This window comes from Tiliqua scincoides, chromosome 4 (assembly GCF_035046505.1).
Source record: "Tiliqua scincoides isolate rTilSci1 chromosome 4, rTilSci1.hap2, whole genome shotgun sequence".
Lineage (NCBI taxonomy): Eukaryota > Metazoa > Chordata > Lepidosauria > Squamata > Scincidae > Tiliqua > Tiliqua scincoides.
The window spans coordinates 159,947,171-159,974,977 of NC_089824.1; the positions used below are offsets into that span (position 1 = coordinate 159,947,171).

Here is a 27,807-nt window from a genome sequence, read left to right on the forward strand (position 1 = left end):
TACAGTAAAACTCAGGAAAGTGATGTCTTTGCAGCTAACATGGCAATTCCTATGTTATTTGTCCAGATTCCTGCTCTTTCTTACAGTGAGGCTACCACATGCATGCAAAATCTCATAACTGTGATTTATTGGCATATGTGGGAATCCCACCGTAAATCTCCACTCCCTTAATACTTATACTAATGATATTGCATGCTGCATGAAGGTATTCTGCTCTGAGCCTGAACAATGCATGTTCATGATAATTTAGCATGGCTTATTTGTCCTGTAATACACTTTAAACACCCTTGTGCACACACAATCAGGGTATTTAAAAGTAACAAGAAAGGTAGTGTGTAGGTATCAGAGATCTGGTTTGTATTTAGGTTCGGGGTTTTGTCTTCGTTTACAGCCCAATCCTATGCAATGCTGCCGCAGTATGGCCCTGTTGTATCCAGCGCTGCAACTGAGCGAGCAGGATATCTCCTTGGGGTAAGGGAACCAATGTTCCCTGCAGTTGGGTGTCACTCACAGAGGCCTCCTCAAAGTCAGAGAATGTTTGTTCCCTTACCTCAGAGCTGCATTGCCCTTATATCAGTGCTGGAAAGCACTGACATAAGGGGTTAGGATTGTGCCCTTAAATCAGGGGTGCTCACACTCTTTTGGCTCGAGAGCTACTTTGAAACCCAGCAAGGCCCGGAGATCTACCAGAGTTTTTTTTACGATGTTCGCGCCATCATAACATATAACATTTATGTGTACAATGTATGTTGGTGTACCTTGAGCCCCACTGAGTATAACAGGACTTACTCCTGAGTAGACATGCCTAGGATTAGGCTGTGAGGCTGCAATCCTAGCCACACTTACCTGGGAGTAAGCCGCATTGAGTACAATGGGCCTTACTCCCAGCGTTTCCTCCCAGAGGCACCTGAAGGGGGGTTGGCACTCCGCGATCTACTCATTTTGCTTCGCGATCTACCGGTAGATCGCGATCCACCTATTGAGCACCCCTGCCTTAAATAATTACTGCTGAAATCAGCCGCCCAGGGTAATCCAAAGTGAAGTGGGGAACAGGTTTTTTGGGCATCAGCTAGGAGCTCTTGTTTTTCAATATCCCATATCCGTGTATGAAGGATCTTAAACGCTATTATCCATGGCATCATACCCAGCAATTCCAAGGACACCACTTACTTGCTGGGTGCCAAAAAGCACTTTTCAGCACTTTTATGACACCGAGTATCTAGCACCAGTGCTCAAGGCCTATAGGACTGGATTCTTAATCTGAATTTGCACCTGGGCTTTATTGTGTCTAAGCCAACGTCCCAGGCAACTATCATTTTAAAAGTGCTAATAAGTTATTCTTTCTAGAACACTCAAATAATAATCACAATTCGTTTTTGAAAATGTTGAAACTATTGGGATGATATTTTTACAGTCTCACCTCTATGTGTAGTAGGATCTTGTAGAGGTGTTGGATTTGCACCCTTTCATTTTCCCCTCTCAGAATGCATAGAATGTAGGTGACATCCAAACTGGGAGAACATGTATTTGCCTAAAAATGGAATCTTTGGGATCTAGATAGCTTGTGCTGTTGAAAACGCTGGAATAGATGCTTTCAAGCTTCATGATGCTCTTTTCCATGCAATGGCAGAGAAATGAGAAATGGCAGGTGTAATGAATTAAAGAAGCTTTAATTCCTGTTTGCCTTAATTAACATTGCAATTGTCTTGTTGACCTCAGGTAGATAATACCATAAGCCTGTAGCATACCAAAGAAGTAGCAACAATGGCTGAAACATCAGAGAACCTTACACATGCTGACAGAGTTCAAAGGATGAAAGCTACACTCAAAGGCAAACTGTTGCTTTTAAATCCTGACTAAATATGGAATTTAACTTGAGCACTTTTTGACAGTGCACAACTAAGGATCAAATCATAATGATTAAAAAGTCATCACAATTTTGTCATTTTAAAAAATAGTGTTGCAGGAGTGGTTTGACTTGACGCTGTGGTGGGGGGGCTGTGGAGGGGGACTTTAACCTTTTCTCCCTGCACCATTTTTGTGACAAAATATACCTCTCCCTTTTTCTGAGAGGGGAGTTGTATCAATAGCAGCTTCTAATTTTTATAGCAATTATTTTCTATAGAAATAACAGTTTGAGGGTGGGGACAGTGTTCCCCATGAAAATGACATTTGAGAACATTTAACACTCCCCCAGTGCCAGGTAAAGCCCTACACTGGTTATCCCTTGGTACCCCATCCCTACTCCTTACAGCAGATTTAGTGCTACCACTGCTAGCAATTCAGAAAGTTCAGGGGTCAGTTGGGCCCTCGTGGGGCAGGGCTTTCAGCCAGTGCCTGATATGCCCTGCCTCTGTTGGTGCCTTTACCCCCTCCCCATATGCCAATATTATGGGCTCAATCTACATTACATCCTACCAACAATGGCTAATTTAAAAAAAAGAAAAGAAAAGAAAAGAAAAAAGACAGAATTGCAATTGCGTGTTTATGATCATACATCGATAGACTTTGAGAGCTTAGAGATCAATTTGGGAGAAATATCAGCAAGTATATACAGTTTCTTTTCAGGTCATGTCTAAACTCAGGATTGCTTCATTTTATCTGCCTCGTTTCTGTGACATTCTGTGCACTTGTATGGGATTCTCAGTGGTTCATCATTAAGATGCATGACCTTGGTATTGCCATTCATTCATCCACACTAGACATTCCAGCTAATACTTGGGATTATTTTGTACAAAGTTCCTGTCTTCCAGATAATCCTTATCAGTCTTTAAAACCTTTTTGTAACTGGTGAAAGGCCAAGTGTGATTAGCTAATGTGATTTGCATAGCTTAGAAGAGGCTCTTTTCTCCTGCTGCTCTTTATATTGAGTGACAGAGGATTCTCCTCTCATACCCCCAAGCTCTGCAATGAAAATGTCTGATCCATGCTGGGCTACAAAATCCCAGAAGCTGCTTTCTGTCAATTTGTTGATGTCTTCTTCCTTTGCTGAACTGCCGCAAAACCCACTTTTGTTAGTTCTCCTTTCAAGAAAACATGTGCAGTTCAGCATGAGGCCTGGCCACCTTTGCCCTTTCAGAATGAGTCATTCCAATTTACAAGGCCACCACAAAATCCATCAGATCAAGCCCAAGAAGCAGCCAGGAAACTCGTGGCATGCAGGGGCCTGGCTAATGCTGCTCTTAACCTCTACTGCATGACAGAAAGTTCTCTGTTGGCCATGATTTGTCATCCCAATTGTGAAGGAAAGTGGCACTTGAAAAGAGGAGAGAATTCTTTGCATCTTTCTGATTAAATGGAGTCGAAAACGGTGCTTTCCATACCTGCCTTTCTGGTCGAAACAATAAATAGAGTGGTTGGTTCAGCAAAGTAAACAGTAACAAAAGAGTACAAAAGGTGCTTTACAATTACAAGAATGATAGAGATTAACACTTGTAAACTGAAATGGTTTGCAGAACATCATGACCAGACTGGTGTGGGCTGTTTATCATAGAGCAAAATGAGCTCTTCTGACAGTTTGGAGGGCATTGTTAACAGAGGAGCTGCAAATTGGTTTCATTCTGCAGCATAAGAACATAAGAACAGCCCCACTGGATCAGGCCATAGGCCCATCTAGTCCAGCTTCATGTATCTCGCAGTGGCCCACCAAATGCCCCAGGGAGCACACCAGATAACAAGAGACCTCATTCTGGTGCCCTCTGTTGCATCTGGCATTCTGATACATAGCTCATTTCTAAAATCAGGAGGTTAAGAACATAAGAACAGCCCCACTGGATCAGGCCATAGGCCCATCTAGTCCAGCTTCCTGTATCTCACAGCGGCCCACCAAATGCCCCAAGGAGCACACCAGATAACAAGAGACCTCATCCTGGTGCCCTCCCTTGCATCTGGCATTCTGACATAACCCATTTCTAAAATCAGGAGGTTGCGCATACAAATCATGGCTTGTACCCCGTAATGGATTTTTCCTCCAGAAACTTGTCCAATCCCCTTTTAAAGGCATCCAGGCCAGTCGCCATCACCACATCCTGTGGCAAGGAGTTCCACAGACCAACCACACGCTGAGTAAAGAAATATTTTCTTTTGTCTGTTCTAACTCTCCCAACACTCAATTTTAGTGGATGTCCCCTGGTTCTGGTGTTATGTGAGAGTGTAAAGAGCATCTCTCTATCCACTCTGACCATCCCCTGCATAATTTTGTATGTCTCAATCATGTCCCCGCTCAGTTGCCTCTTTTCTAGGCTGAAGAGGCCCAAATGCCATAGCCTTTCCTCGTAAGGAAGGTGCCCCAGCCCAGTAATCATCTTAGTCGCTCTCTTTTGCACCTTTTCCATTTCCACTATGTCCTTTTTGAGATGTGGCGACCAGAACTGGACGCAATACTCCAGGTGTGGCCTTACCATCGATTTGCACAAGGGCATTATAATATTAGCTGTTTTGTTCTCAATACCTTTTCTAATTATCCCGAGCATAGAATTGGCAGTTAGGTTGTAAGCCTGTTGAGTTTTCACTTTATCATTGAAAGATTCTTTCCCCTCCCCAATGTTATTTTTCATAATAGTTATTTTCCTTTTGTGGCTATATTTTATGTACCTACTTAGTGGCAATAAATATATTGGAACAAAGTTTCTGGAGTTAATTTAGGGTTGGTTCTGACCACATGCATATGATGGATGGGCTTTAATTTAAATGCCAGTGGTCACAGTATTGGTGGACAACTTTTGCTACTGTGTAACTTAAAGCCTTTATACAACTGATATCAGGTAGACTTTCAGGAAGCAAACTTTAAACCAGAAGTGTAGGTGGCATCATACATGGAAAGGTCAAATGATTGATCTAAAAGCAAAGTGGTCATTGAAGGCATTAAAAGACTACAGAAGGGGTCTCCAGACTCTGGCCCACAGGCCAGATCCGGCGCCCTGCCTCATCCCTCCCCTGCATGAATGGAGCTTACCGTTCCATGAGGGAGCCTCTTGTTCATGGTGTCGTTCTCCCCTGAACTGTGCCCCAGTCAGCCACTTCTGGGTTCTGTCACCCTAGCAGCCATTGCACCTCGATTTCTGAGCAGGCACAGCAAGCTGGGGTGCAGTTTGGGGGAGATCAGTGTCGCAAAGAGGAGGCTCCCTGGCAGAACAGTAAGTGCCATTTGCGCCAGGGAAACCTTTCCCGGTTTCCTGGATGGATTCAGCCTCTGTGTAATGGCACACCTTGGTGTGCTGGCGCGGCTTGCTCGTGAGGAGGCACAAACATTTGCGACCCTCCTGGGCTGGCACAAGGGACTTGTGCGGGCCTAAGTGTAGTTTAGGATTGCACTGCACGACAATGTAAGTGCTGTGCTGTGCCGCAATGTGTAAGCTACATTGTGCCACATTGTGTAAACCACAACGGCATAAAAAATGGGGGGAAATGCGGCTGGATTTAGGAGTATTCTTGGGATTGATGTGATAAATGATCAGTTTATTTTTGAATACATTTCTCCCTCCAGGGAATCAGGAAGGGGGATCTAGGTGCTTCCCCAAGGCCAGATTCTATGCGTTGTGCTCACAAATAAATATGCACTCCTCCTGCCCCTCCCCCATCATATTGGACAATAGAATTCTGAGTAACATAGGAGCATGGCACGCCACCAGGAGAATGTAAGCTCTTGCAGTGGAACACGGCTTGTATATCAAAAGATGCAGCAGGGAGCCTTCCAAGTTCCATGGATGGCGGAAGAAAAGCATCAGTGGTAAGCATCATCATGATTGGTGGTGACAGGGCAGTTGCCAGTCATTTTTTAATTTCATAACTTCCTAAGCAACAGATTTTGTCAGGAAAAAAGTCCCAGTTCATGATGGCCTCCGCTGTATACTAACCACCATCCTAGGCCTGAAAGCCCAGCAACTCAGTTTGCACAGATCCAAGTAGCCCATTGGACAGGCTGTGGCCTGATATAGAGTAAGGAAACAAATGGTCTCTTTTATAACTTTGAAAGGAGAAAAAAACAGAGAAAAGAGTTCTAATCATGATACTTCTACTTTCAAAGTATGGCACTAATTCCAGCTAAATTGATAATTTCCATTAATACTGAATTATAATTTAAAAGGTTTGCTTGTTGTTCAGAACAGTCTTGTCATTTTTCTTTCTATTGAAACATTTAGAATTATTATTATTAAACCCAGAGGTTCAGAAGTTCAAGACTATAAAGGAATAATTTATACAAGAAAAAGAAAGGCGCCTATTTCACAAAGGGCTGATGCTCCCTTGGGGAATTCACAGTAGCTGCCGGTGTGTTTTGGGGTCACATAGACCAATCACACATTTTGCTCTCACTTAGGAAACCCCTAATTTTTTTAAAACTTTTTTAACAGCCGCAGACTTATGGTCCTAGCAATAAAAAGCGGAGGGCATGTTTGAGGAGCTCCCATTAAGAAGAAATAACAGCAACTTCAAATGACCATTGGCCCTCTTTTACGCTGGCTAACATGGAGCCTATAAATCTCCATGCTTTCCCCATTGAATGGCTGCTTGTTCATTGGCATTTAATTATTTATATAAGTTTTTTTTTAATACTGACTTTATTTTAAGTGAGTGCAATTTTTCAATTAACTCCTCGAATTGACGGACTCTGGGTCTCCTTGTTTACTTTCCCTTCACTTCCTGTCGTTCTCTGAAGAAGTGTAACTTGAGAATTCCATGGCCATTTCACAGCTGTCATCAGACTGCCCACTTTTGTACTTGAACCAGGGTGAGGGAGGAGGCAACTCACTTCTTCCTTAAAATAAAGAAATTAAATAGCAACATCAATAGGGTTCTCTCCCCTACTTTATCTAAACATAGTTCTCTTGGAAAAAGAAGGAAAGGTTAATGGGGGGCAGTTTTTGAAAGACACCTTCTTCCTCTTATTCTAAATATCAAATTTCAATACTTAAATATCTTCCTTATTCCACTGAAAGTTACACCTCAAGGTGGCTACTCTGCCATCAGGTAAGTTATAGTCATTGACCTTGCCCTGTGAAAGCACATGTGCTGTCACAGCCCATGTGTAAAAGGCTCAAAAATTGATGTTTTCCCTGGCAAAGATTATGCACCCTTAATACAGACATTTAGACTGCAATCTTAGGCACTTTCCTGGGCTCTTTCTTGGGACTGAGGGCCCAATCCTATCCAACTTATCCAGTGCTGATGCAGCTATGCCAACGGGGTGGGCACTGCATCCTGCAGTGGGAGGACAATCACAGAGGCCACTTCAAGGTAAGGGAACATTTATTCCCTTATGTTGGGGCTGCATTGCGACTGCATCAGTGCTGGAAAGTTGAACAGGATTCGGCCCTGAGCCCCTTTAAACAGACTGGAATGTACTTCTAAATAAACATGCATAGGATTGCATTGCAAGATTTTCAGCAGATGTACCTTTCCCAAAGACTGTATCACCAGGCCTGTATCACCATGACACCTGTTGAATTACTGCATCTCCTACAGCCATCCGGGTCAAACGTGGTAGTTCTATTAAAAGAGGGGAAAGAATTTAAGCAAAGAGAGGCCTTTCTGGAGATAAGGTGTCTGAGCAACTTGGAGAGGAACAACATGGTTTAGACTGGGTGTCATTTGAGGAGAGAGATACAGAGAATAAGAGAATGGTGTGAATTTGCCAATGAGGGGAATGTAGGAAAGATAATAGAGTTTGTGCTTGAGAATGTATGTGGAAGAAAGAGACAAGAGATAGTATTTGCTTGTAACTTTTCCCTCTTCACATGCTACACTGAGTCATCAGAACAGAAAACAGCCTCCATTCAGATTTTCTCATGATATTGCTGACCCACGCATACAGACAAGTTCATGGTAATTTGCCCAATGCCACCTCTGAGCTGAATTCTCTGCGTGCCAAGGATCACTCTTCTTTCTCAGAAGGAGTTGATGTGGGTGGAAGTTGGCGCACAACATCTTTTTTCTTGCAATTGCCACAGGCTGAAATGGTTGAGAATCAGATTTTTGTCTTTTCTAGAGGGTTTTTGTTTTTGTGCTACTCTTTCCTTTCCACTATATTTCCGGTTCGGTCATGGCTATCTCTGACCTCTCAGAGCAACTGATATGTTTTTTTAGGAGAAACAATTATTTCTTTACCACAACAGAAATAAAGGCCAAATGGCACATGATGCTAAAAGTATCATTGTGCTTCCAATTCTTTTTTTTGTTTGGAAAAAAAATTGCTGCTAGACACCTGATCCAGATCAGGTTGACCTTTTCCTCCACCACACTCCTACTAAAAATCCCCCACTCTACCCAAGATGGAAGCTGCCATTGGGTGCCAATGTATCATTCCCCAAGAGATTCATACTCATCTACAGAGTCCCATACAGAATGACCTCTTGAAGAAGTTACACATACTTCCAGCATGTGCTGCTCTTCCATGATATATTTTACTTGTAATTTCTTGGTTAGCCTTGCTTTTGGATTCACTCTATATCTCTTTGTTTACTCCACCTGGGCACTGGGCAGGGAAATTTTGGAACAAACCATTAGCATATTCTAGGGCCTGCCTGTGTGTGGTCACTGATATTTCGATTCTCTGTCTTTTATACTTCTGTCAGTGACCTGTTATTCAGTCATAAGCCCTAATTCTTATGTCAACATCAGCTTATGTTTCATGGAACGCTGACTGAAGAAGGAATGCTCAGGTCTACATTTGTTGAGAAGGGAGGAGGGAGAGAAGTGTTTGTATGTGTAACACTGCACAGATTTCACTAAGAGCTCTTCTGTCATCTCTTAGCAGGCAATGAATTAAATCAAGAGCTTGACTGGACCATTATGTACAAAACTTATGTACACTCTCTCTCTCTCTCTCTCTCTCATGCATGCACACACACACACATGTCCTGCTTAGTCCACTATGAGTTGGATAAATTCAGTTCTTCAAAATTTCCACTCCTTATTACTTATATAGGATAACACCATGGGCTAAAATTAGTTTCAGCCACTACACCTAATTTATTATCTTGGTCCTGGACAGAAGCATTCTGTACAATATTTACACATGGGTTTAGCTGCACTAATCCACGTGCTTAATTGATTAATCACAGTCTAAAATGTGGAAATGGAATTAGGCAATCTATTGTGAAGTGGCATTCCTAGCTGATGACTCTGAGGTAATCCATTGAGGTACATAATGATTCAACTAATGCAGTTAATATTTTCTCTCCAACAAGTCATTTGTCCATGTCTAGTCAAGAGAAACTGTTCTGTTTTATAATTTTATCTTCATAAAGCACTTGGTTGTTTAAATCTATTATTTAAGCAGTAAAACTAAAATCAGCTTGATAAAAACAACCGTCCAATCCTATCCTCCATGCCATAGCATGCAGCCATGCCAACACAGGCTGCACTGCATGCGCTCTCTCTCTCTCTCTCTCTCTCTCTCTCTCTCTCTGTGTGTGTGTGTGTGTGTGTGTGTGTGAGTGTGAAGGCTAAATTAAGTACTTTTTTTACTTAGCCCTGTATGAGCCTTCTGGCTGGCTATGGGTCTCTTTGGGTCGATGCCAGCTATGAAGCTGAGAAGAGCCAGGGGTGTTCCAGGGCAGAGTTAGAAGGACAGGAACTAGCATGCATGACTGCCTCTGGATCCATGCCTGATCCAGAAAAATGGCAGAGTCACTGAAGGAGAGCAAGGAGAAAGACAGAGGAGGTGGAGAGATGAGACAGAGAGGGACAAAGTGGAACAGGAAGATGAAAGTAGTGAATGGGTGAAAGGAAGGTGGGGGTTGGAGATTGGAGGGGAAGATGGAGAGAGTTTGCAGGAAGCTACAGTGAGCAAGGAGGTAGCAGCATACCTAGGGAGAAAGAACATGGGGCAAGACGGACTAGACAGCCAACAGGGAGAGGACAAGGGTGAGAGCAAGGAGGAAAGGAAGCAAAGAGGAACACATAAAGGAGAGAGGCAGGACTCAGGGTCCCCAACATTAAGAACCCCTATGGGGGCAGGGCGCCAGTCATGACCAGAGACAACATAAAGTTGCCTTCCCTTAGACTTATGAGGCAAGCCTATGATCAGCCTCTACCCCCCAACTGGGTGGATCCCACTCTGCAAGACCCAACTCTTTCTCCAGTGCTGATTGTGGCCCACTAGTATCCCCACAGGCCCCTTCCAGTAGTGGACTGCTGGGCACCACATGCTTGGGAAGCCCCCAAAGATGCTAGTATCAAATTCTCAGCTGAAGGAACCCATTGGGGCAAAGGCCTTGCCCAGATTTCCGCTGTAATACTCCCTCCTCATGGGGAGGTCTCATAAAGGGACAATTGAAGCTAAACCTCTCTTGCCTCACTGCATTCTCTTTGCCCCAGTATGACTTACAGCAATCCTTTGAGATGGAGCCTCCCCTGTGGTTAGAGGAGGAGGAGGTCACAATGGTTACACTATTGTATGGGCATCCTCATTTCTCAAAGAACAGTCTAGGTCAGTGGTTCTCACACTTTTAGCACCAGGACCCACTTTTTAGAATAAGAATCTGTCAGGACCCACCAGAAATGTTGTCATGACCAGAAGTGACATCATCAAGCAGGAAATTTTTTAACAATCCTAGGCTGCAATCCTACCCGCACTTACCCAGGAGTAAGTCTCATTGACTATCATTGTTAAAAGCATATATAGAGTAGCCTGTTCAAAGTACAGGTCTGTAACAGTTCCCCAACTGCATTCACATACCATGATAGCATCAAGTCTAAGATAGGAAAAACAAAATATTGAAATGAATAGGGACCCACCTGAAATTGATTCGCGACCCACCTGGTAGGTCCCTACCCACAGTTTGAGAAACACTGGTCTAGGTGTTTTTGACCACTGAATATTTTTTTTATTATGAAATAATCAACTTACTCATAATAATTGATAAACAATGATAGCATGACAAATTGCCAAGTCAATTTGTACTTCTTTTCAATGAGAAATTCTCTTTAATGTCAGTAAAGTTAAAGACCCAGGGAAATTGTAAAATGCACAGTATGAATAATGCTGGTTATATCTTTGGGAAGATGTTTGTACTGAGCTGCCTTTTTAGTTTGAGAAGCAGCTGAAGAAATAGGTTAGGCAGTGTTTCTCAAACTGTGGATCAGGACCCACTAGGTGAGTTGTGAGCCCATTTCAGGTGGGTCTCCATTCATTTCAATATTTTATTTTTAATATATTAGACTTGATGTGGGACATTGTGTGGGACTGCATTTGGGGAAATGTTACAGATCTGTACTTTTAACAGGTACTATGTATATGCTTTTAACAATGATAGTAAATGGGACTTACTCCTAGTTAAGTGTGGGTAGGATTGCAACCTAGGATTGTAAAAAATTTCCTGCTTGATGATGTCACTTCTGGTCACTTCTAGCGGGTCCTGACAGATTCTCATTATAAAAAGTGGGTCCTGGTGCTAAACGTTTGAGAACCACTGGGTTAGGGGAAAAATGACTTTTTGTCACCCCCAGAGATACATCTCTGTGCCTTTAAACCAGTGATTTTCAACCTTTTATATCTCACGGCACACTGACAAGGCACTAAAATGGTCAAGGCACACCACCAGGTTTTTGACAATTGACAAGGCACACCATGTTGCCAGCAGGGAGCTCACATCCCCTCTTGGCCCTACTAATAAATGACCTTCCCCCAAATTCCTTTGGCACACCTATGGACCACTTGCAGCACACCAGTGTGCCGCGGCACAGTGGTTGAAAATGGCTGCTTTAAACCCTTGAAACCACTTTGCTCTAAGGCTGCTTTTACATCTTTTCATTCTGACTTTCCAAATGCAAAGCAGCCTGCAGCTGGACAGTTTTGCTGGAGTATTTCCGACACCGCACAACCACAGAAGCAGCAACTTGGTTGGGATTTATGAAGTGTTTCTGAGATTGGCAGTGTATGCCAATTTGCTGCCACATGTGTACATATTTACAAAACATCAATATTAATCAGGAAAGAAATCAGAGGGGACAGAGAGTGGCCTTTTCAGTAGTAGACACCAAGAATACGTTTCTCCTCAGAAATCAGGCAGGAGGTGGGATGGGAAGAGCAAGAAAAGGATAGATACAGCTGGGGAGCCACAAGAGTTGCTACTTGAAAAATAATCCGTCAGCTTGTATCCTTAGACAACTTTCGCACATCACATAAAAGATCTAGTCTAACAAGGCTGATTCTGTGGTGAACAAACTAGCAATGAATGTATGGAAAGTAGGTGTTTTAACACATGACCAGTTTCTCATTGGATTTTCCCCAAGCAAATATATTCAGCTTGCTGTTAGTCAGTGATCATTTAAGCTGCTAGCTCTTACATTCAGGATGAATGAGAGTTTGTGTAGGATCCGTTTTTTTGAGAATGGCGAAGCACAAGGACAAAGGGACAGGACATCAAATGTGCAAAGCCCACTGACATTTGGACGACTCAGAAAAGGAAGAGACAAAGATTCTTTACCCAAGTCTGCCAAAATACCAAGAGGCCAGCAGTTGAGGCAACAGTATTAGAGAGGTTCAGAAGCTGGGTGGTCAGAGGTAAAAGCCACATGAGCATCCACATGTTACGAGTATTACCAAGGGTCACATTGAAGCATGGAAATGGGAACTTCAGACATTGTACCAGGAACTAACTGGAAATGAGCTAGGGTTTATTCAGGTGTAAACCAGGCTTGCCAATGTTTCATGCCAACGTTCAGTCTTGTGATAAGTCAGTTAGAAGAACACACGTATATGGGAATATACATTCCTGCTGCTCTGTGACTACCTACATGATTTTACAGGCACTTATACAACTTGCTAAATAAGTCTAGTAATACCTATCTGAGTGGCATCCCGATCCCAAAAGAGCCATTCTATTTTATTGGGATTTCCAATGAAATGCAATTAAGATTGGGGTGCAAGACCTTTATCAGTCCATTAAATATGATCCTGCATCATGTTATACAATATGAGAAAGTATATTAATGCCATCCATAGTATTGGACATTCTATAGCACCAATCTCTAATATGGATACGAAGAATTTGTTACTAAGCCTTTTTTGGGCATTGATGAAGGATGGTTTTGCTCTCGTGCAAACTGAACAGGGTTGAAATTCTTGGTCAATGTGCTTCTCAGAGCTGTGCTTTTTGTCTGGAGGCTGTGCGGAGTCATTTTGCTAGGCTTGTTCAGCCTCATCTCTACCCTGAACAGATATGCATCAGCTTTGGTCTCTGGGAAGGAGGGTTTTAGTTTTCTTTCAAGAAATATGAGCTCCAAGAGAGAAATACTTTCACTGCAGCTCTACAAACTTAACAGATGCTCCAGTTGATTCCCTAAAGGATTATGTTAGAAAGTTCAGTAGTGTAACTTTATCTGTACAGATGGGATACCCCTAAGGAGGGGCGGATGCTTTGCATCCAGCTGATTTCTGTTTGAATTATGATGGCTCCTGTTTGCTGTCCTTTCAGAGCTTTGATAACAGAAATCTTGGAGTTGTGATCCTTTGAATTTCAGTGGCTGGCTGCTGTTACAGAGGTTACGCCGAGTCTCCCTCATCAGTCTTTTGGACATACATTCTCCCTGCATTGACCTAACTCCAAAGTGGGAACGCATGGCGAAGGACATGGGCAGGGAATAATTGGGGCATATCCTGACTTTGGGTGACCCTGGAAAATGTTTTCAGTGTTAGTGCTTACCTGCAAAGAAATAAGATTTGGTTTAAGCAAATGCTGGATTCATTTCCGTGAAGGTCAGTGTATGAAGCAAGGGCAGTAGGCCTAGTGTTTACAAAGCCTTGAGTGTCAGCGCCCATTCTTTTAGAAATGGGAACTGAGAACCCAATCCTGCAGCACTGTTTTTGGACAATTCAGAATAAGTCCTTTGGTTTTGTCATATTAGGATCATATTGGCTATTTTAAACCTCTGTTGTTTAGAAAAACAGACACCTTCTATAACAGTGTTGCCCAACTTGGGTGTGGTAACCCCCCCCCCCCCAGACATGTGTGTTTTTGTTTGGGACATTACCCCGTCAAGGTAGTATAGCACTTGTGGGTTTCACTGCCATGAACACAAAACCGTACATGTCTGCAAGCAATTTGAGGATGTTTCTGCAAAGCTCATCACCACTTGCTTCAAAGAATATCGTATCATGTTGTAGCAATATGATAAGGAGGGGATGAGGGCTCCATGAGGGAGTCCAAATCATTTGGTTTTTGGAAATTGTGGAGTTTTTGGAGGACTTCCCTTAAGCCCCTGGCTTGCTCCTTGCTTTCACCTTAAAAGACTTACCAGGATTTGTGAATGACTCAGCTCAATAACTCAACCAAGAATTTCACACAGAACTTTCATCTAGTCCCCTCCCTTCAAGCCTCTTTGTCCTCCTCTTCCTCACTCCCATGTGGTTCTCTTCCCCTTGATGCTGGGTCTTTCTGGGTTTACTAATACACTTCAAAGTTTTATGAACATATGCTGCTAATGCCATATGAAGAGACATTTACATAAGAAAATAAATCCTGTGCAATCTTACATCCATAATCTGACCTGATTCCAGGAAGAATAACAGCATCAGCTGGGTTTCCCGTCTTTCTTGTTCTGTGATTCAGCTCTCATGCTTCCTTCCACAAGGCGATAGATTGACTTTGTATTTCCCCCATAGGAAGCGTCAAGAGAGCTTCAAACCTTGATCACTGCAGGTGTGTAGGAAAGCTTTTCTTATCTAACATGAGGAAAACATATGTGCCATGCATTTTTTTTCCATGTAGCTTGAATAGGTAAAGGATAATTTAAAAAAAAATCCCTTTTCACCCAAAGTTTTGAACGTTTTCAGCAACATGGAATTATAAAACCAAAAACTGCAATGCTCAGTCTACCTGAATGATACAACTATAAAATAAATAGTCCGGGCAGAATAATTTCTGCTGTCGAAAGTGAGGAGGACAAGAAGAGTAACCAGCAAAAGTACCCCCTTCCTATGGTAAGATATCCTCCTTGGGCTTGTTGCTATCCATAAAACAAGCACAGGAGTGGAAGCTTGGTTAAGGTTTGGTAAGAAATACTTTGCTCCCAGTTCATAGTTGTTTACATGCATCCTCCAATTGGGATCAGAGGTGCTACTACTGATGGAACAGAGAACCCAAGAGCTGTTCCTTGTGTGAAAGGAGAACTGCTTTAAAACAGGGGCCCAGTGGGTGACGTTGCTTGTTGTGAGCTCAAGCTAACCTAATCTCACTGTTGAACTTTGGTTCAATTAATTGTTAGGAAGAAAGTAATTATTACTGCATTATTATGAGGCACAATCACTTGTGCATCACAAGGTTCCCTTGTGTGAGTTATTTTTGTGTTGTGCTGCTGGTACAGAGAAGAAAGCTATGGCCTAGGACAGGGGTGCCCAAACCCCGGCCCTGGGGCCACTTGCGGCCCTCAAGGCCTCATAGAGGCCTTGTGACCCTCAAGGAGTCCCTAGTCTCCAATGAGCCTCTGGCCCTCCGGAGATTTGTTGGAGCCCACACTGGCCCAACACAACTGCTCTCAGCGTGCAACTGTTTGACCTCTTACGTGAGCTGTGGGATGAAGGCTCCTTCCACTGCTTGCTGTTTCACGTCTGTGATGCAGTAGCAGCAGCAAAGGAAAGGAAAGGCCAGCCTTGATTTGTGCAAGGCCTTTTATAGGCCTTGAGCTATTGCAAGACCTTCATTCATTAATATAACTTCATCTTTAATATATTCATTTATGTACATTTATTCAAATTTTAAATGTAAATTAATTTGGCCCCCAACAAAGAGTCAGAGAGATGATGTGGCCCTCTTGCCAAAAACTTTGGACACCCCTGGCCTAGGACATCCATCCAAAGAAGACTTCTGGATGATCCTTCCTAATCGGGCTGGCTCAGTCACAAGACAAGATGCCTCAGGCATTGTCATTGCTCATACCAGGTGTTCCTCTTAGAAGCAAGTCAAGCCCAACCCTTCATTCCATCTGAGGCAGTGCCTTGAGGGGTGTATCTCTTATGCACAAAAGGTGCCACAACCCAAGCATCTTCCCCCCTTTCTCAAGTCCATATCACATGGCCGTGTACATTTTCAGCCAGCTTTTCTCCACTAGAGAGACAGAATAAGAGAGCAAGCTGCTGTGAGAGATGCATAGTGCAATCCTATGCATGTTGAACCCAATGGGACGTACTCCTAGATATGTGTATAGCAGCGGGCACCAAACCCCACCCCAAAGGGCAGATCCGGCACCTGTGCAAACCCTTCTCCCACGTGCTTACCATTCCAGGGGCAACCTCTTATCTCTCTCAGTTCTCCCCTAAACTTTGTTCTGGGAAGCTGCTTCCACTGCCCATTGCCCCAGCAGGCTCTGTGCCTGGATTTCTGGGCAGACACAGCTGCCCTTCATGAAATTTAAGGGGGATCAGAACCAAAGATAAGAGACTGTCCTGCAGAATGGTAAGCTCCATTCACGCAGGGAAAGATTTTTCCTTACTGTAGTGGTTCTGAGTTTGGAGACCTATAGGATTGAAGTCTGAGAGAGGGAAAGCAGGCTAGAAAGCTTCCTTGGACAGGCTCCTTTCTGGCCATCATCTGCTTAATGATGTCACTTCCTGCTTAATGATGTCACTTCTGGCCCTCAGCAAGCACCATAAATGCTATTCGGCCCACTATGTGAAATGAGTTTGACACCCCTGTACCAGAGCATCAAAGAGGAGGAAGAACAGAGGCTGGCACCAGTGGTGTAGCTAGCGGGGTGCAGGGGGGGCAGTCTGCCCTGGATGCCACCCTCAGGGTGGCATCAGCTGACACCAATAGTGTCCAAAATCATGAAAATCGTGGTTGTTAGGAATAATACCATTATGTTATATACCATTTGATGTATAATTTACAGCAGAATGCAACTAAACAAACAGGAGTGCAATATCTCCATTTTATCAAAAGTTATGGCCAAAAAAACTAGACAACAAAAATGCAACTGTCTTATGTAACAAAAAATACCATTTCCTTAATTCAAAATGGACCACTGAGACTGATTGTTGAAAGAGCCAATAAGATGCTATTATGTCACATCATGGAACTAATAAGGTGTTAGCAAGCTGACACCCTGTGGAGGGGGGGTGATGCCAGGGTTAGATCCAGTATTTGTGTTTGGGGGGGGGCAGGAGCACTACCTTAACTCCAGAGCCCAGGTCAACCAGATGGTTAGACCTGGGCTCCTGGTTGAACTTTGACTTCTGTGACCAAGTTTTGCTAGACAGGTAGATCTGGGCTCCCATCCGGACTTGGAGCCCAGATCTACCTGCAAGGTAGACTTGGCTCCCATTCTGACTGGTCCCAATTTCACTCCCCATCCTGGTATTTGTTGCTGGACTTTAACTTATCAGAGAGACTTACAGTACATCCCAATAATTCTTCTGTTGCATTTTCTGACAAAGGAGCAGAATCAAGCTAGGTGGCAATGTTTTCATAAGCAACTCCCACCGACAAGATTTCGGGTTCTTAGAAAGCAGCGCAATTGCTCTTTTTTGCAAATGTTCTTTTACAGTGTGACAATGTGCATATTTAAGATGAAGGAACCTGATCACTGGCACAGCTCTTCTTGCTCCTAGGCAGACTGCCAAGGGCGGCTTCTTGATGTTTCAACAACAGGCTTAACTGACTAATTGGTTTGTCTCGTGGGGCTTTCAGATGAAAACTACTCTACTTAGATGAGTCAACTGGGTATTGATAAAAGTGGATGATAGATCAAGTGAAGTATAAAGTTTAAAACCAATGAAAGAATATACTGAGAGGAGCAGGGATATGATTAGACCGTGATTAAAGTCCATGTTTCCAATTCATTTGAGTACTGATTTATATGCCTAATCCCCTTCACCACTTTCTTGTCTCAGAGGGTGTTTCCAGAGATTGCAAGTGGTGATATTCTTAGTGATCTGAAGAGCAGTGTTTAATTTCTAAAAAGAGAGAAGCCGCAACTAACAGCCACAATCTCTGACCTGGAATCCAGCTTGGGAGGGAAGGGCTGTTGTTTCTCAGTAGCACCCTTCATACATGCTCAGAGGCATTCTTTATTATTGTTTCATATTTTCTTGGCTTGACTTGCTTCAAATTTCCTGTTGCTGGTCTACCAGAGCCTCTTTGCAGAATACAGATTGCTCCACTTTCACTTCTGACGAGCTGGGGAGCCCTACAGATGCTCATGCAGGGCTCTCCACACACCAAGGAGGCTGCTGCAGGGACTGGTGAGTGCATCCCAGTCCCTGCAGCCCCATTAGCGACACGATCCTGGGGATTGTGTCCCTGCCTCCTTGCTGCCCCCGTCCCTTAAGGGAACAGAGGCAAGAGCCTTCAGGCTGGGGCGTCGCGATGCCCCAGTTTGAAAACCACTGCTTTAATGGTATAAAAGACATTTTCCGGTTATCTTCTTTTATGCCGGTGCCACTCTATTAACATTAACCACAGTATGCCAGGCCAGAAAGGATGACTTTTTGCCTGAAGCAAAGGTCTACATGTTACAATTAATTTGCAGGGGAATAAATTCATTGAGTCAGACGGACCAATGCAATCAGTGGCAGTCTTTCAATTCTTTTAATTGTTTCTCGTTGGTCTTTCCTCATTAAACTGTGATTTTCTGTTACAGCCCAATCATCACTAAATCCTCTCACCTGTGCCAATGGAGTGCTTATCCTGGCTGGGGGGGGGGGAATCCAGAGGCCCCCTCAAGATGTGTACTTTATTCCCTGACTGGCAATTCCCTGATTGGTGCCTTCACTGTCCCAATGGGGCTCCTTGGATCTGTGCCATCTGTTGTGCTGGGGCAAGCCCAATGAGAATAAGATGGAGAGAATAGGATATGGATGTAATGCACAATGGTGCCACCGGAATTCATCCCATTCCACCTCCTTCACTCTCCCTCTCTGCTCAGAAACTTCCCCATTCCTTGCCATATTCTGCTCCCCCCCCCCACAGCCATCTTACTTTTGGAGCAGGTCTCTGGCACCACTCTTATTTATGGTGGCAGCTCCAAAATGGCTGCGAGTGATGCACTATGCATGCCACAGAATGAATAGTTAAAATTGTGGAACTGTTGTTTCCTTTCATTGGCATCCTTCAGTCTCGGAAGACTATGGTATCGCGCTCTGAAAAGTGGTTCTGGAACAGTGTCTAGTGTGGTTGAAAAGGCCAATTTGGGAGTGACAATCCCTTCTACACTGGGAGCAAGTGTAGTCTGTCCCTGGTCTGTCTCCCTGGCTGTGGGCCTTCCTTCTTTGCTTCTTTGCCTCAGTCTGTTGGGCAAGTGTCTCTTCAAACTGGGAGAGGCCATGCTGCACAGCCTGCCTCCAAGTGGGACACTTGGTTTCCCACCAAGGCCAAGGTTTCCCACCTGTTGAGGTCCATTCCTAAAGCAGCTGTGGTCTACCTGTAGGGCGCTTTCCCTGCACGAGTTCTTCATAGAGGAGATCATTTGGGATCCGGCCATCACCCCTTCTCATGACATGACCAAGCCAACGCAGGCGTTTCTGTTTCACAACCCTGGTTTAGATTCGGGTATCAGTTTAGTACAGGGGTGTCCAAAGTTTTTGGAAGGAGAGCCACATCGTCTCTCTGACTCTTTGTCGGGGGCTAGGGAAAAAAAGAATTAATTTACATTTAAAATTTGAATAAATTTACATAAGTTTACATAAATGAATATATTAAAGATGAACTTATATGAATGAATGAAGGTCTTGCAATAGCTCAAGTCCTACAAAAGGCCTTGCACAAAGCAAGGCTGGCCTCTCCTTTGCTGCCGCTGCTGCATCACAGATGTGAAACAAGCAGTGGAGGGAGCCCTCATCCCACAGCTCACGCGAGAGGTCAAACAGCTGCCCTCACGCTGAGAGCAGTTGTGTCGGGGCAGTGTGGGCTCCAACAAATCTCTGGAGGACCAGAGGCTCATTGGAGACTGGGAGCTCCCTGAGGGCCTCATTGAGAGGCCTCGAGGGCTGCAAGTGGCCTCAGGGCTGGGGTTTGGGCACCCCTGGTTTAGTAGGACAACAAAAAAGTAAACGCATACAGCCCAATTAACAGCGCAATCCTATCCACACTTTCCTGGGAGCAAGCCCCATTGACTCTAATGGGACTTACTTCTGAGTAGACATGCATAGGATTGGGCTGTTACTCAGAAGAAAATCCTGCTAAATTTAATTGCATGTCTACTCAGATAAGTGTGCCTAGGATTGCAGCCTCAGTATAACAGTTGTTACCTTTAAGGTTTCTGCTAATGTACTATATTTTCATGTCTTTAAATAGGTAAATTGCCTTTACATGATTATGTCTGATATCAAACCTGGTTTCTCAGACATAGTTTCGTTTTCTCCTGTAGAAAAACAAAAAGCAGAAACAATGCAGTTTAACTTAATTAAAAGTGTTTTGTGTGTGTGTGTGTGTGTGTGTGCGCGCGCGCCCAATCACACAAAAATGAAAATTAAATTGCTAGCATAGTAACTCCATGTGGATTTAGTGACTATGGTTTATTTTAGGCCACTGTATAACTGGAATTTTCTGTTGTCTTTGTGAACAATAACATCTAAGCTTCCTTGTTTGAAATTCCTAGTTATCAGTTTTCTTGATAATGCCCTTAGCCAGAGCTACATCTATAAGTGGTGTTTGTGTTTTTCTAAGCATTTGATTTTCTAAATGGATATCTCCACTGAACCCCCTTCCTGTGGGTTATTTACAAAAATAACAGGATCACACCAGAACCCTCAACAAAGAATTAGAACATCACGCCAAATACGATGAAAAATGGGTTTGAATAAGTATTACATTCATTTCATTCATGAACATATCTACAGATAGCTCAATATCAGTACCAATCCTCCTGTCCACGATCTGGTAAAACAGATCATTGTCTATGATCTGCCTATCATAGGCAATCATTGCCTATCTGCCAATGATCTGCCTATCATTGCCTATCATTTCACATTACTTTTGGGTCATTTTGGTGTTGCCACATTGTTTCAGAAAATATGAAATACAAACTAAGTACAGAGTTAATTTTTACTGGATCTTTGTAATAATTTTGTACTTTGGTAGTAAGTAGATCTTTGGAGTAATTTGATGGTAAGGAGTATGCTTCTTTACTTAACAAGAGGATGTAAGAGGTTTGCTAAACTTAATTGCAATCACACACACCAGTGTACACTGAGGAACTCCAAAAGTTTAGAAATCAGCTGAGGTGGAGCTCAAATAAAATTGAGATCATGGTGCTTTTATGAGGTCATGCACACTCCATATCCAATTTGTTCTGCAGAATGCCATTTATACACTTGAGGGGTCAAGCTACTTTCAGGATTTGATTAATAGTTTTGGTTTTTAAATGATGCAGGAAAAAGTTGGATGTGGTCCATTGAACTCTTCAACTGAATACTTTTCAGAAACTAACAAGCTTTAACTCCATTAATTTTTTTCCCCAGCATTCACAGGACATGATAATAAAAAATACTGTGAAGTATTTTCTGGTGTTACTTTTGATGAAATATAAAATGGCATTATCGAAGTATTGTTCCATCTCATCTGTATGGCAAGAGGCAACTTATTTATTTATTTAAAACACACCTCACCTTCCCTCATCCAACTGAGACATCCAATATGCCTCACAACCATCATTAAAAGTATGATAAGATTTTAAAATTACAAGAACCCCAAATTCACTCTTACGAGTTGTGATGTCCTTCTTCTCACCCATGAACCAGCTGATCAGTCCTACACAAACCACTATTTATCAGCCTCAAACTGGGCTTGCAATCTGCCATGATCCTAAAAGAGCTTTTCCCAGAATTGACTTCTGTAGGGTTACCTTGCAGTATGTGCAAGGGATCACTTTGTAGGTCGTATTATTATTAACAGTATTTATATACCGCTTTTCAACTAAAAGTTCACAAAGTGGTTTACAGAGAAAAATCAAATAACTAATGGCTCCCTGTCCCAAAAGGGCTCACAATCTAAAAAGATGCCACACCAGCAGACAGCCACTAGGACAGACACTGCTGGGGTGAGGTGGGCCAGTTACTCTCCCCCTGCTAAAAAAAAAGGAGTACCCACTTGAAAAAGTGCCTCTTACCCCAGGGGTAAGAGGGTAAATTACCCCAGGGGTAAGCAGGGGTAAATTAGCAGGTCATAGCATGTGATTATCAGGCACATCCAAGGTTTATTTTATTTGATAGATTTATTTACCACCTTTCAATAAGTATTTGTTGGGTTGTTTGCACAGAAAGGAGAAATAAAACAAATAGGCCAATCCTACCTAAATTCCCCTATGCCAATACAATGGTGCCAGCATGGGCTGCTGCATCCTGTGAGGGAATTTTGGCTGCTGGAGGTCTCCTTGGGCAGCTGCAAAGGGTCAGACCTCTGCCAGCAATATCACTGGTGCAAGTCTGCATTGAACAGTGACAGCTGATCAGGAACAGGAAGGGGGATAGGATGCGGCATGCCCTACCACTACCAGCCCAGCTCCCAATCTGTCCATCCCACCCCTATCACCACCCTCCCCGCCCTCCCCCACCCATGCTCCAGACTTACCTATTCTAGCTGGCATTGCTCCACCTGCTGGCATATGTGGGAAGGCTCTGGCCTTCCTGCCAGTGAGCGCATGCTCCACTGGTAATCCACCTGAATAAGATTGGGGGTAAACTTTTAAAAACACAATAAAATAAAAACAATCAATAAGATGGTAGCATAAGTTAATTTGAATTGGACGCTAAAATTTTCATCAGACACTGAAAGGCTTGTGAAAATAATGGTTTTGCCTGGTGCTTAAAGTAAATAAATGTAGGTGCAAGCCAAGTCTCTGTAATCAGGGCACCACAACCGAGAAGGCCTTCTCCCCAGTTGGCACCTGCCTCATGCAGATGCTGGGGGCTCCTGGAAGGATGGCCTCCAAACATGATCTCAATGCAAGAGTGCACTGAATCTTGTTAAATACTGTCATATTCCCATTGCCCAAGCACAGTTGGAGGCTAGCAGCTGTGTAATGGAGTCATTGCAGTATCTGAGCAGTCTTCAAAGGCAGGTATAACAAAGTAGTCTTACCTGGAGGCTATCAGCATAAATGACCCTGGTCATCAATCTCTTTCCAGGAAGGCCACAGCTGTGAAAGGCATACCATTCTACTGATGCCACTTCAGCTTCCAGTGACAAATGATTGGTGATTGTTATGATATATTGGTCGTCTCTGGTTTTACTGTTTTTACTGTTGTCATTGTTTTAAAATGTTGTAAGCCACCTCAAGTGCCTTTACCCAAGGTGGGGTGGGTATAAGGCGTACCCAAGGCAAGAAAGGTGGGGTATATATTCAGTAAACAAACAAACAAAAAAATCTCATTTGGATCTGCCTTACACTGCATCAAGCTGTTGGTGCCTGTAGCTTAATCCAGCTGGCCACATTTTAAACAGCACCTTTGGCATCTTTCTCAGCCCTAAAAGAAGATCCCAGGATTTGAACCTGGGGTGTTCTGCATGCAAAGTATGCAGCTGTGGCAGAGCTGTTTGGTCCTTGCCCAAGGGGCCTTAAGCTGCAATACTGTTCATCCTTACTTGGGAATGTGCTCCAATGAATGCAGTGCAACTTTATTTCCAAGAAAACATGCCTAGGATCTGATAGGTTGATTGTCTTTGTCAGATAACCAAAACATTGTACTAAGAACATTAAGATCTGCTCCATAACTACTATAGTTTCTCAACCACCCCCTTCTCCCCCCTCTCCCCCTTAACTGCAGCAGGAATTGGCTCAGGCGAACACAACACAGAATCAATCAAGGAAGAAAGTATGTTTGTTGTAAAGCTGTTTTTGTTGTTGTCTACAAATTAGTAATTGTTTTTGTGGTCAGAGAGCCTTGTTGTTTAACCTCAAAAATATTTCTTTGAGCCCCTTAGAAATTTCATACCAATTTGACTAATAGAAACAAGAAACACAGAGTTTGGAGTCTATTATCGGGGGCAGGGGGGGCTGTGTTGGAGTCCCTTTTAGGGTTTCTCCACAGACTTTTCCTGTCAAGGCTGTGGAATGCACAGAAATGAGGAACGTCTGTGCCTTTCCCCTCTGTAGAGAAGTTCCCTCATTGGTGGAAAGGCTGGTTAGTCAATTTTATACATCTGATCTTTGTTCAGAAGAGCAGTGCATCAGAAATGAAAGATTTCGGTTTACAATCCTAAATCCCTTATGGCACTGATTTCATTGGGATTAGTTTCCTAGATAGCTTTGTCCTTGGGCTGCAGTCCTCTTCATATTTTCTTTAAAAAAAAAAAATTCTAATTTTACTGTACAGACTCACTGGTGTTAAGGAATTAGAAGTCATTTTGTGAAGATTTGATGGCTTTTAAGTGACAAAACTGGAATAATAAAACTAAACTCTAGACTAGAGAAAATCACTTAATGATATGAAAATGTGAATAGGTATTTCTGTTTAAAAAAGCCATGGGCCTCTTCAGAATTGATATGCAAGGATGCTCAGATAGTAAGCAAAGTAATTGCCTTGCCTATAAATCCTCCAGTACGATGTTTGTGACTTGATTTAATTTAAGGTGCATCTAACATCCTGTATGAATGCACTGAGTGTCTTCAGAGAGTGAGTACAAAATCAGAAAGGAGAGCAGTGTACAAAACAGGTTCCTGAAAGAAAGAGGCACTTTCCCTTCCAACACTTGGAGTGCAATCGCAACCTCACGTTGAGCCAGCACAAGTCCCTTGGTCTGGCCCAGGTGTGTTGCAATCATGCCGTAAGGCATGTTTGTGCCTCTGGTAGAGTCGGATGGACCAGTGTGAGGACATGCACCCCCCCCCCATGGAGGCTGCATCCAGCCTCTGTGTCAGCCCAAGCAGGTGAGGTTGCACCAGCCTGGGGAGGCTGGCGTAGGGGGTTCAGGAGGGCAGGGAGAGGGTGGAATGGGAGTGTTTCAGGGCAGGTGGTAGGGAGGCCAGTGGGCCTGGGAAAGGAGTGGGACCAGCAGAGTGGTTAAAGCCAGATCATAACCTGTGTTTAAGTTGGCTTAAGTGTTAAAGCCAGATCATAACCACCCTTCCAAGCAGCCTAGCATTACTCCAGGCTGCTCAGATCTGTGCCAGCGATTTCACTGGCACAGATCCAAGTAGCCCTATTGGGCATTACTTGGGTTAAGTGGATAAATATCCCCTTACCCTGAGTTGCGTTCCCTCCACCTTCAACCCCGCACTGGATATAGCACATGCCAGCCAGCTGGAGGTTTCCGCTGAACATGTATTGTTGGGGTCAGGTGTGTATGCACATCTGATCCTTTCCCCCCCCCCAACTGCTATGCAGCAGTTATTTCTTAAGTATCAGGGTGCTCACTTTGTGAGGAAAAACTAGGCTGTCATTTAAGTACCCCATTTGGCATTCCTTGCATTCCTTGTGCCATGATCATGTAACTAACGGGGGGGGGGGGAGAGTATAGGGTACTGATAGTTTCATCTTCCCTCGATTCCATGCAACTTTTGGCTTGCTCCCGCGCAGCGCACAGTAACCTAGTTGAAATCCCATAGCTGCATCTCTTTGGCACAAATGTATCATTCCAAGCTTCATAACCCCAAAGCACTGTAGGACACATAGTGGTTAAAGTGAGTTCTTTGGTCAGCTTCAAGCCATTTTATTAAACTGGTTAATTAGCAATTTGAAAGGGAAAAATCAAGGTCTTAAGGTCTCCTCGGGTCACTGCCAAACCACAGCCTATTAACTACTCCTGCCTTTCAGCAGCAATAATGATGAGGTTTTGAGAACATATGGAACCAACTAGGCGAGTGGCTTTTATGAGGAACTTTAACAGGGGGCTTGATTTTGCAAACAGAAATTCTAGCAGACGATTTCATGGCTTTGCTTCCTTCACTGTCCCTTTAAGAAAGCTCTTTCCTCATTGTGGGATGTCAGGCTCAGACAGGCTTTCCTTCTGACACTGGGGGAGTCTTTTAAGTGGCTCCCCCTGGACTTGTTTCTCTGAGGTTGTTTCCCTGACACTGACCTCATCTAGGTTGCTTTCACAATTCCTCAACCCCCTGTTGTAACAGAAGGTGAGTTAAGGATGGGGAGGAGAAAATGAACCTCCTTCAGGAAACTAATGATTAGATTTGCGCAACACATAACTGCCTTGGTATTTAACTACGTTTTGCATTTGGATAGTCTCAAGAATGGATTTGGGATGTCTTTTTCCTTGTGACTAGCAGAAACATAAATCTCACTGTTTTATTCCTCCCCCCTTCTGGATACCCTCACACAGATGTATGCTTACAACGCAATCTTAATAGGCTGCTGTGCCAATGGAACACAAGTTACAGTGGCGCAGCATGCAGTATGGCTGTTGCAGATAGTGACACGCCATACAGCGTGGCCTGGCTGCCACTGCAAGTGGCAAGCAGCTGTGTCCACGTGCCAACAAGCCCCAGTGTTGGTAAGTCAGCATGGCGGTCCGGTGGGCAGGGCATTGGGATAGACTGAAAAGGGAGGGGGAGAAATGGGGAGGACACTGGGGCAGGAAGGAGGTGGATCAAGGCCAGGAAAGGAGTGGTATCAGCTGTAGTGAGCTACCGATATCCTTTTCCTCTTCCCAGCTGATCACCTGACTCAAGTCTACTAGGATTTGCACTTGCAAAGTAGCTGGTGCAGGTTCAAGTAGACCCATCAGGGGACACCTCAAGAAGGCCTCCAGGACCTGGAACTCCCCCTCAGAATGCAGCACACCCCGCACTGGTGCAGCTAGTGGCACAGAGGGAGTTAGGTAGGATTGGGCTGTTAGTGCTTCTTCTTCTGCAGGTACAGGTCTGAAAGCATGTGATGAGGCAGCTAAACTGCCAAAGTGCAGCTGGTCTGAGTCTGGCCAGGCCTGGATGGGACACCACTTGGTATCCCTGCATACACCATGAAAGAAAGGTGGTACAGAAATAAAGATAACAACATTCTGAATGCTGAACCTGGAGGAATCCCCTGAAGCACCTGCCAATGAGCCATCTTCTTTTGCCAGTTAGTTGACCTTTAACAACCCAATTCCAACAGACTTCACAGCCGAAGGCAAGTCTAAAGAACAAACCTAAACTGTTCTGACTGACATGGCTTCTCTCTAGGAAGCAAGATTTTAGTGAAGGGAATCAGAAGTCTCTGGGGGAGGGGGATGTAATTCCCTAAACACAAATACAAGTTTAAAATAATGTTACATTTGTAGTATTGTGTAGATAAAGTCCTTTCCATGGAAACTTGTCAACTGATATTGCCCAGTCTTCATCCTATTCTTTACTTTGAAGTATCTGAATAAGTTCAATTGGACTTACTTCCAGGAAGCCTGTAGAGGATTGGGACCATCAGCCAGTATCCAAAGAAAATTTTGTATGCAGACAAGACACTTCCATGGGGATAGGATAGGCAGTTTTTGGCCTCTGGTCACAATAACTTCCACTACATAGTTTTTAAGGTTGAAAAGGGAGAAACATAAGCAGCTATACAGGGGTGGGGGAGAACTCTGACTTGCTGTTAGCTACAGTGATTAGCTCTTTTTATAAGAAGCATATTCAGAATGTAGTTGCAGACTTTGTGGTACAATAAAGATTGCAATTTATGGGGAGCTTCAAATGATTCCTCGAAACAGGTGGCATTCTAATAGCACAATCCTATGCATATCTACTTAGAAGCAAGTTCCATTGTGCTCAATAGTGCTTATTTTCAGGAAAGTGTGTATAGCCTTGCATCCCAAGTCGCTGTGCAGTATATTTCTTTCCCAGATTTTGAGTGTGATCAAAATCCACCAAAGAACGGACTTTTACAGAAAAGTCTCAGTCTCTACCCCACCCCACCCAACCTCTCTACACACATGTCTGTACGTTTCT

General features: G+C 43.6%; 1 protein-coding gene across 1 annotated transcript in view; it reads left to right on the top strand.

Moving 5' to 3' along the window:
* The window catches only part of TRABD2B (TraB domain containing 2B), a 326,126-nt gene that overhangs the window by 171,235 nt on the left and 127,084 nt on the right, over nucleotides 1-27,807 (top strand). The window lies entirely within an intron of this gene.